This window comes from Neomonachus schauinslandi, chromosome 12 (genome assembly GCF_002201575.2).
Source record: "Neomonachus schauinslandi chromosome 12, ASM220157v2, whole genome shotgun sequence".
Classification (NCBI taxonomy): Eukaryota; Metazoa; Chordata; class Mammalia; order Carnivora; family Phocidae; genus Neomonachus; species Neomonachus schauinslandi.
Window position 1 is genome coordinate 45,786,905 of NC_058414.1, and position 11,060 is coordinate 45,797,964.

Consider the following 11,060-nt stretch of genomic DNA (forward strand, 5'->3'; position numbering starts at 1 on the left):
TTTCATCTATAGTTCTTGAAACTAAGTATATTAAAATATTGAAACATAATACAAGGTAAGATTTTTGTAAGATTTTTTCAAGAAGGGGCGCCTGGGTGGCTTAGTTGGTTAGGTGGCTGCCTTTGGCTCAGGTCATGATCCCAGGGTCCTGGGACTGAGCCCCACGTTGGGCTCCTGCTCACCAGGGAGTCTGCTTCTCCCTTTCCCTCTGCCTGCCTCTCTGCCTACTTGTGCTCTCTCTCTATCTCTCTGTCACATAAATAAATAAAATCTTAAAAAAAAAAGTTTTTCAAGAAATTAGGTACACAAATTTTTTAAAGCTAAATTATAATAGGAAGAGCTCTAACAGCCAAAAACCTTATGGGAAAGATTGGTATACAGTTTTTCACTAGAAATTATTTAAAACACTCATGTGATAAAAAAAAAAAAGAACAAATGTCAAAGGCAAATTACACACTGGAATATTTCCAGTATTTGTGACAGAGCAAAGGTAAATATTACTCCTAAGGGATAACAGCTTTACAAATACATTTTATAAATTAATCACATGAGTGGAAAAATGAACAGCTGAAATAAATCAGTAAGACACAAAATAAGAGCTAATAAATGTATGAAATACAAGAAATGCAAGCCAAAGAAAAGAAACACCATTTTTCAGCTACCAGTTTGACAAAATTATGTATCACACTATTGACCAGTAGAAAACAGAAATGAACATGTTCAAATTCTTCAAATTCTTCTGAGAGAGATGTAAACTTAAAGAACATTTTTGGCCAGTTGTGGACATTTGAATGTAAAGCCTTAAAATGTTTAAGCATTTACCTCTACCAAATAATTTCACTTAAAGTGATCAAAACAAAAAATCCTCACTGAAACTTATAAACGGTACTATGAAACCATTACCAATAAAATAGCAGGAGTATATAATCTCACCTATATGTGCAACCTTGGTAAATGACTAAGCAAAAAGAATCTGTAAATACAGAGAACAAACTAACTGAGGGTTGCCAGAGTGGACAGGAGTGGGGGATTGGGCAAAATGGGTAAGAGGTGTGTGAGATATAGGCTCCCAGTCACATAATAAGTAATGGGAATAAAAGGTACAGCATAGGGAATATAGTCAATTGTATCATAATGGCATTGTATGCTAACAGATGGTAGTTATACTTGTGGTGAGCAGAGCATAAGGAATTGAGTTGTGGGATCACTATATTGTATACCTGAAATTAATGGAACATTGTGTGTCAACTATACTTAAAAAAAAAAAAAAGAGTGGCCATGACAAATACCAAAAAGATATTAAAGTAAAATAATACAAAATACTGCATTAAAAATATATTTTAATTTAGCACCTTAAAAAACATCCATTTATTAGCTCACATTTCTGTATATCATAAGTCTGATATGGCAGGACTTGATTCTCTGTTCAAGGTTATCACAAGTTGGCTCTCAAAGTATCTGCTGAAGGCTCTAGGGAAATATCCACTTCCAAGCTCATTTTTGAGCAGAATTCAGTTCCCTGTGACAGTGGTACTTAGTCCCCTGTTTCTTACTGTCTGTCAGCTAAGGAGTGGGAAATGCTCTCAACTCTTAGAAGGCATCCCCTCCACCTTCTAGTCAGCAATGGTATATCAAATCTTTCTTATGCTTTGGATTTCTGACTTCTCACTTCTGATTTCTCACTTCTAGATTTAGATTTAAAGGGCTCGAGTGCCTGCATGGCTCATTTGGTTAGGCATCTGCCTTCGGCTCAGGTCATGATCCCAGGATCCTAGAATTGAGTCCTGCATCAGGCTCCCTGCCCAGGGGGAGTCTGCTTCTCCCTCTGCCCCTCCCCTCTGCTCATGCTCTCTCTCTCTCTCTCTCAAATAAATAAAATCTTTTTAAAAATTAAGGAAAAAAATAAAGGGCTCAAAGATCAATTGATTTGGGATCCTAATTACTTAAATAAGATTCCTTCACAGCAGTAGATAGATTAGCATTTGATTGAATAACTGAGAGGTATGAGTATCAGTGACAGAAATCTTGAAGGCTGTCCTAGAAATCAGACTACCACAAATCCAAAATAGAATGTATTATTACCCTCATTTGTATGCAAGTGAAGGAATACTTACAAATTTTCACATATATGCATGCTTTCTATAAAGAGAGATAGGACACTATCAACAATTTATACATGTAAAATAACTTTAGATGTGATTCTAATGTTCCTCTTCTAGTTATAAGTTTGGGAATTTTTATATAATGGACATTATTATAATTATTAAGAAGTAAACATATTTTTGAACCCTGTCTAGAGGTTTATGTTTCCAGATATAAGACTCTTTTTAACAGATGTACCTATCAAATGGTGTTACTATTGTTATACTTTCAAACCAGAGACCATATTGACAGTATCAGAGCGACCTTATGCAGAGGTGCAAAAACACACTTAAATTTTTTGCAGTTTCTTTGAGCAGTTAAATCCCATTTTGATGCATGCTCAACTGAGAATTAAAAGTTCAAATATTGATTTGCATACGAAATTAGCAATTAAGTACCCATATAATTAACTTGCACCTGCCAATTGAGGCAACAATTAAGTTTGCGGATACCTTAAAAGAAACTTCTTGAAAATAATCTGTTGTAGATATTTGAAAGTTCACAATTCTACAGAGAGATACATGTGTCCATGAAAATGTGATCAACTTCAGGGAGTATAACAAAGGGCCCAGCTACCATGGTTTGAAATTCATCAACAGGTTGGCACATTTTCCATAGACTGCTCACTGCCAGTGACTGAAAGCACCAGGGATACTAAGGCAGATCTGTGCTTGGGAGACCCAAGACTTCAACTGCTGGCTTTGGCTCATGGACTATACAGAAGCCCTAATACATGTATTGGTAAAATCATGCCCCCCAAAACATATGTTGAAGTCCTAATCCTTAATAATTGTGAATATGATTTTCTTTAGAAACAGGGTCTTTGCAGTTGTACTCAATTTAAAATGAGGTCATACTTAGAGTGAGCCTTAATGTAATGAGTGGTATCCTTTAAGAAGAGCAGGACTTTTCAGACACAAAGGAAAGATGAACATGTGAAGACAGAGCCAGAAATTAAAGTGGTACAGCTACCAACAAAAGAATGCCAAGGACTGCCAACAACCACCAGGAGCTAGGAAAAGGCAAGGAAGGATTCTCCCCTACAGCCTTCAGAGAAACCATGCCCTTGCCCAAACCTTCATTTCAGACTTAAAGCCTCCAAAACTGTAAGAGAATAAATTTCCGTTTAAGTGTGTGCTCATACCCAATTTGTGATAATGCATTATGGTACCTCTAGGAAACTAGTTTAGTACCTAACCTTCCTTTCTTCTCTACATGATTCATGGTCAAACGTATATAGTAGTTTGACAACATTCTCGGCCTTACTCAACCCTTGCTCCGTTTCTCTCACACAGGTTATTTCCCCTACCATCCTTATGTGTTTAATTTCATTATGGCATCTGTTTCTTGGAGATTTTAGATGAACAGTGTGCCCTACACAGAAAATGAAGTAAACCATATTTAATTCTATGCTGAATAACAATGTGTAACAACAGATTTGAAAATTTTATTTGCATTTCCCTGATTGTTACTGAGGTTGAATAGATCTACTTATGTTGGTCGGCCATGAGTTTGTGTATTAACAGTACACAGAAACCATGCCTAAACAGCAGGAGTTTGATGCATGGTAGAGACTATCTGAAGTGAGGAGAGGAGACACACCCACTCATGGTAAACACTGCCATAAATAGGTCCATAGTAAAAATACCTTGGGTCCTTCCTTCTGCACTTCAGTGCCTCTGATTAGCCAACATACCCATAGGCCTGATTTGAGGGAGCACGGGAAGTATACTTTGCAGAAGAAACGCAAAGAATGGATCTGGTACAAACAGAGAATAACCAGCAATTAGACTTTGCCCATTTTTATACAGAGTTACTGGTCTTTTCTTCTCTAATAATTTGCATGAAATTTTTACATGTTCTGAAGTTAGTTAAAAGTTGGAGATATCCTTGTCTTTATGATTGCTTTTTCTCTTAGTTTTATTTAGATATAACTGACATACATCATTATATAAATTTAAGATAAACAGCATAATGACTTAAATATATTTTGAAATGAATACCACAGTAAGTTATAAAATCCATCACCTTACATACTTAAAAAAAGAAGAAACATGCTTTTTTTCTTGTGATGAGAACTTTTAAGATCTCTTAGCAACTTTCAAATATACCAGATAGCACTGTAAACTATAGTAGTCACATTGTACGTTACATCTCTAATTTTTATTTATTATTGAAAGTTTATACCTTTTGAACACTGCCTGCAATTCCTCTGGTAACCACAAATTTGATCTCTTTCTGTGAGTTTGGTTTACTTTATTCTTAAAGATGTTTTAGAGTCTGGATGTAGGTGAGATCACACAGTTATTTGCCTTTCTCTGTTCAACTTATTTCACTTCGTATAATGCCCTCAAGGTCTAACATGTTGCAGATAACAGGTTTTCTTCTTTTTATGGCTTAGTAATACTCCATTGTATACACGTTCCACAACTTTATTTTTATCCTTTCTCTATTGATGAACACTTAATTTTTTCATGTCTTGTCTATTGTAAATAATGCTGCAGTGAACATGGGGGTGCAGATATCTTTCTGACATAGTGTGTTTTTTGTGTTTTTTTTTTTTTAAATATATACCCAGAAGTGAAATCATTGGGCAATTTTATTTTTAGTTTTCTGGGTAACCACCATACCGTTTTCTTTATAGCAGTTGTGCCAATTTACAATCCCACCAACAGTGCAGGAGGATTCCCTTTTCTCAACATCCTTGATAACATTCATTGTCTCTTGCCTTTCTGATGATAGCCATTCTGTGAGGCAGAAGGTGATAGCTCATTGCTGTTTTGATTTGCATTTCCCTAATAATTAGTGAGGTTGAGCACATTTTCATGCACCTGTTAGTCTTTGGGATATCTTCTCTGGAAAAAAATGTCTATTAAGGTCTTTTGCCAATTTTTTAATTGGTTGGGTTTTTTTTTTGTGATTTGGTGTCCTTTTTTATTTTTATTTTTGGTTTTCGTTTGTTTTTTGCTATTGAGTTGCAGCAGTCCTCTAAGTATTTTGGATCTTTGCCCCTTACCCAGAAACATGATTTGCCAACATCTTTCCCATTCTCTAGGTTGTCTTTTGATTTTGTTGGTTTCTCTTTGCTGTGCAGAAGCTTTTAGGTTGGATAGAGTCCAATTTATTTATTTTTCATTCTGTTGCTTGTGCAGGTGTTATATCCAAAAATAAAATTGCCAAGAACTATGTCAGAGAGCTTTCTTCCAATGTTTTCTTCTAAGAGTTATGGTTTCCAGTATTACATTTAAATCTTTAATCCACTTAGAGTTAGTGTGACTGATGTAAGATATGCATCTAATTTCCTTTTTTCATATGTGAAGATCGAATTTTCCTAGCACAATTTATTAAAGACACTCTTTTCTGACTCTTTCAAATATTAGTTGATATATATTCATGGGGTTATTTCTGGGCTCTCAGTTCTGTTCCATTGGACTATGTTTCCATTTTTATGTCAGTTCCATACTATTTGATTGCTATAGCTTTATAACATAGCTTCAAATCAGGAAATGTGATTCCTTCTGGTTTGTTCTTTTTTCTCAGGATTGTTTTGATTATTCTGTGTCCTTTGTGGGTCCAAATAAATTATAGAATTTTTCTTTCTTACCTCTTTCTTTTTCTTTTCTTTTTTTTTTCTTTTCTTTCCTTTCCTTCCTTCCTTTTTTTCCTTTTCTTTCTTTCTCATTCGTTCATTCATTATTTCCCAGTATAGTGGGAAATGACCCATACAGTGTCATATTAGTTTCAGGTGTACAATATACTGATTGAAAATTCTATACATTACTCAGTGCTCATCATAATAAGTGTACTTTTAATTCACCTCACATATTTTTAACTGCCAAACCTCCCCACCCACGTCCCCTCTGGTAACCATCAGTTTGTTCATTTGTTTTGTTTCTTAAATTCCACATATGGGTGAGATCATATGGTATTTGTCTTTCCCTGACTTATTTCACTTAGCTCTAGATCCAAACACGTTGTTGCAAATAGCAAGATTTTATTCCTTTTTATGGCTGAGTAATACTCCATTGTGTGTGTGTATGCATGTATATAAGATACATGCATGCACACACGCGTATATACACACATCACATCTTCTTTATCCATTCATGTATTGATGGACATGTGGGATGATGCCATAATTTGGCAATGGTAAATAATGCTGCAGTAAACATAAGGGTGGATATATCTTTTTAAATTAGTTTTCTAATTTGGTGGGTAAATACCCAGTACTGGAATTACTAGATAATATGGTAATTTTATTTTTAATTTTTTTGAGGAATCTCCATACTGTCTTCCACAGTGGTCACACCAGTTTGCATTCCCACCAACAGTGCATGAGGATTCCTTTTACTCTACTTCCTTGCCAACACTTGTTTCTTGTGTTTAGGATATTAGCCATTCTGACAAATGTGAGAGTATATCTCAATGTGGTTTTGATTTTCATTTCCCTAATGATGAGTGATGTTGATCATCTTCTCATATGTCGGTCATGTGTGTCCTCTTTGGAGAATGTCTGTTCAAGTCTTCTGCATATTTTTTAATTGGATTATTTGTTTTGGGGGGGCATTGGATTGTATATGTTCTTTATAAATTTTGAACTTCCCCTTTATTGGATATGTAATTTCCAAATATCTTCTCCCATTCAGTAGGTTTTGTTTTTGTTTTGTTCATTGTTTCCTTTGTTATGCAGAAGCTGTTTATTTTGATGTAGTCCCAGTAGTTTATTTTTGCTTTTGTTTCCCTTGCCTAAGTATACATATCTAGAAAAATGCTATGTCTGTGTCAGTGAAATGCTTACCTGTGCTCTCTTCTAGGATTTTTATGGTGTCAGGTCTCACAGTTATGTCTTTAATCCATTTTGAGTTTATTTTTGTGTTGGTGATAGAAAGTGGTCTGGTTTCATTCCTTTTCATTCTAGCTGTCTGATTTTCCCAACATCATTTGGAGAAGAGACTGGCTTTTTCCCATTGCATAATCTTGCCTCTTTGTTGAAGATCAATTTGCCACATAATTATGGTTCTATTTCTGCACACTCTATTGCATTGATCTGCGTGCCTATTTTTGTTAATCATACTATTTTGATTACTACAGCTTGGTAGTATATCTTGTTAGCTGGGATTATGGTACCTCCAGTTTTGTTCCTCTTTCTCAAGAGTGCTTTGGTTATTCAAGATCTTTTGTAGTTCCCCACAAATTTTAGGATTATTTGTGCTACTTCTCTGAAAAATTCTGTTGGTATTTACATTAAAAATCTGTAGATTACATTAAATCTGTAGATTGCTTTGGGTTGTATGGACATTTTAACAATATTTGTTCTTCTAATCCAGGAGCATAGAATATCTTTTCACTTGTTTGTGCAATCTTTAATCTCTTTTATCAGTGTTTGATAGTTTTCAAAGTACAGGTCTTTCACCTCTGTGGTAAAGTTTATTCCTAGGTATTTTATTATTTTTGGTACAATTGTAAATGTTATTGTTTTCTTAATTTGTCTTTCTCTTCATTATTAGTGTATTATATGTGTGTATATATGTATATATAGTGTACACAGTGGGTTTATGTACGTTGATTTTGTATCTTGTGATCTTACTGAATTCATTTATCAACCTAGTAGCATTTTGGTGGCGTGTTTAGGATTTTCTATGTAGTTTCATGTCATCTGAAAACAGTACAAGTTTTACTTCTTCCTTACCAATTTGGAACCTTTTTATTTTTGTTGTCTGATTGCTGTGGCTAGGACTTCCAGTAGTATTATGCTGAATAAAAGTGGTGAAAGTAGACATCCTTGTAGTGTTCCCAATCTTAGGGAAAAAGCTCTCAGTTTTTCCCCATTGGATATGATGTTAGCTGTGGGTTTTTCATCTAGGCCTTTATTGTGTTGAGGTATGTTCCCTCTAAACCTACTTTGCTGAGGGTTTTTATCATCAGTGGATCTTGTATTTTGTCAGATGCTTTTTCTGCATCTATTAAAATGATTATATATAAACTTTATCTTTTCTCTTGTTAATATGTGTCACGTTGATGTATTAGAATTATTGGATCATATGGTATTTCTATTTTAATTTTTCAAGGAAACTCCTTATTGTTTTCCACAGAGACTGTAACAATTTACATTTCTACCCACAGTGTAAGAGAGGTTCTTTTTCTCCACATACTCATCAATACTTGTTGTTTCTTGTCTTTTTGATGCTAGCCATTTTGACTTGTGTAAGATGATACCTCATTATGGATTTGTCTTTCCCTGACAACTAGTGATATTAAGCATGTTTTCCTGTGTCTATTGGCTATCTGTATGTCTACTTTGGAAACATGTCTATTCTGGTCCTCTGGCCATTTTTTAATCAGATTATTGGGTTTTTCAGTGTTGAGTTGTAGAAATTCTTTATGTACTCTGGATATTAACCTCTTAATAGAAAAATCATTTGCAAATATCTTCTCCCATTCAATAGGATGCCTTTTCATTTTGTTGTTGGCTTCTTTTACTCTACAAATTTAATTATATTTTTAATTAGTTTCTGCTCAGTAAAAGTAAATCTCCCACTTGTATATTGTATATCATAAGCACTGAAGTCCATAGCTTAAGGTTCACTCTTGGTGTTATGCACTCTGTGGTTTTAGACAAATGAATAATGACATGTTTTCACCATTATAGTATCCTACAGAGGTTTTCACTGCCTAAAAATTCCTCTGTGCTGTATTTATTCAGTCCCAGGCAACCACTGATCATCATCTTCTCTCCAACGTTTAGCTTTTCCCAGAATGTCATATACTTGGAATCATACAGTATGTACCGTTTACAGATTGAATGTTTTTTATTACTTAGTAATATGCACTTAAAGTTTATCCATGTCTTTTCATGGCTTTTAGATCATCTCTGTTTAGCAATGAGTAATATTAAGTTATTGGAATGTACTACAGTTTATATGTCCATTCACTTACCAAGGACATCTTGGTTGCTCCCAGTTTTTGGCAATTAAAAATAAAGCTGCTATAAACATCCATGTGCAGTGTTTGTGTGGACATGTTTTTAATTCTTTACTGTCTATACTGAAAAGGAAAATTGCTAGATGATATTGTAATAGTATGTTTAGTTTTGTAAGAAATTACCAAACTGTCTTCCAAAGTGGCTATATAATTTTGTATTCCCACTAGCAATGAATGAGATTTCCTCTTGCTCCACATTCTTGTCAGCACTTAGTGTTGTCAGTATTCTGGATTTGGGCCCATTATAATAGGTGTTTGGGCATATTTCATTGTTGTTTGAATTTGCATTTTTCTGATGACATATAATATGGAGTATCTTTTCATATACTTGTCATCTGTATGTCATTGGTGAGCTCTTTGCTTATTTTTAAATTGGGTTACATTCTTACTGAGTTTTAAGGGTCAATTAAGTATTTTGGATTACATTCATTTAACAGATATGTCACTTGCAAATATTTTCTCCCAGTCTGTCACTTTTTTTTATTTAAATTCAATTAACATATAGTGTATTATTAGTTTCAGAGGTAGAGTTCAGTGATTCATCAGTTGCACATAATACCCAGTGCTCATTATACCACATGCCCTCCTTAATATCCATCACCCAGTTACCCCATCCTCCCACCCCTCTTCCCTCCAGCTACCCTCAGTTTCTTTCCTATGATTAAGAGTCTCTTATGGTTTGTTTCCTTGTCTGATTTCATCTTATTTTTCCCTCCCTTCCTCAATGATCCTCTGTTTTGTTTCTTAAATTCCACATATGAGTGAAATCATATAATTGTCTTTCTCTGATAGACTTATTTTGCTTAGCATAAAATCCTCTAGTTCCATCCACATCGTTGTAAATGGCAAGATTTCTCTCTCTTTTTTTGATGGCTGAATAGTATTCCACTTTATCTTCATTATCCATTCATCTGTCAATGGACATCTGGGCTCCTTCCATAGTTTGGCTATTGTGGACATTGCTGTTATAAACATTGGGGTGCAGGTGCCCTTTCAGATCACTACATTTGGACCTTTGGAGTAAATTCCTAGTAGTGCAATTGGTGGGTCATAGGGTAGCTCTATTTTCAACTTCTCGAGGAACCTCCATACTGTTTTCCAGAATGGCTGCACCAGTTTGCATTCCCACCAACAGTGTAAGAGGGTTCCCCTTCCTCTGCATCCTCGCCAACATCTGTCATTTCCTGACTTGTTCATTTTAGCCATTCTGACTGGTGCAAGGTTGTGCACCAGTGGATGGAACTAGAGGGTTTTATGCTAAGCAAAATAAGTCAATCAGAGAAAGACAGTTATATGATTTCACTCATATGTAGAATTTAAGAAACAAAACAGAGGATCATTGAGGAAGGGAGGGAAAAATAAGATGAAATCATTGTGGTTTTGATTTGTATTTCCCTGATACCGAGCATTTTTTCATGTGTTTGTTGGCCATGTGAATGTCAGTGAAAGGATAAAATGTAACTGGAAAAAGGAAAATTAAAAGACACACACAAAAAAAGAATATAAACAGGTGAACAGAACAGAGCAATACACTATCCTGGGTGTATTTTGGTCTGTTTGCTAGAAGAAACTACATCCCAAAATTTTAAAGAAAGAAAAACTTACATATGTACAAAAATAAAGTTAAATACAATGAAAGGATAGAATGAAACTGTAAAAATGGAAATAAAGAAAGACTTAGAGTTGATAAAATAAAAAATTGGTTGAAAAGGAAAGAGAAAAAAATTAAAATTGAAAAACAAATTATGAGAAAAAAAACACATGAATTCTATATACTACTTTCCCCTAGCACTGGAGTTTTGCAGTTCTGTGTGATTGGTAAACATGGTCTTAGCTGGATGTTCTTGCTAATCTTCTGGGAGACAGGTCTGTTGTGCTGGTTCTCAGGTGTCTTTGCCCTGGGTGAAACTGCACCACCCTTGCCAAGGGGCCAGGCT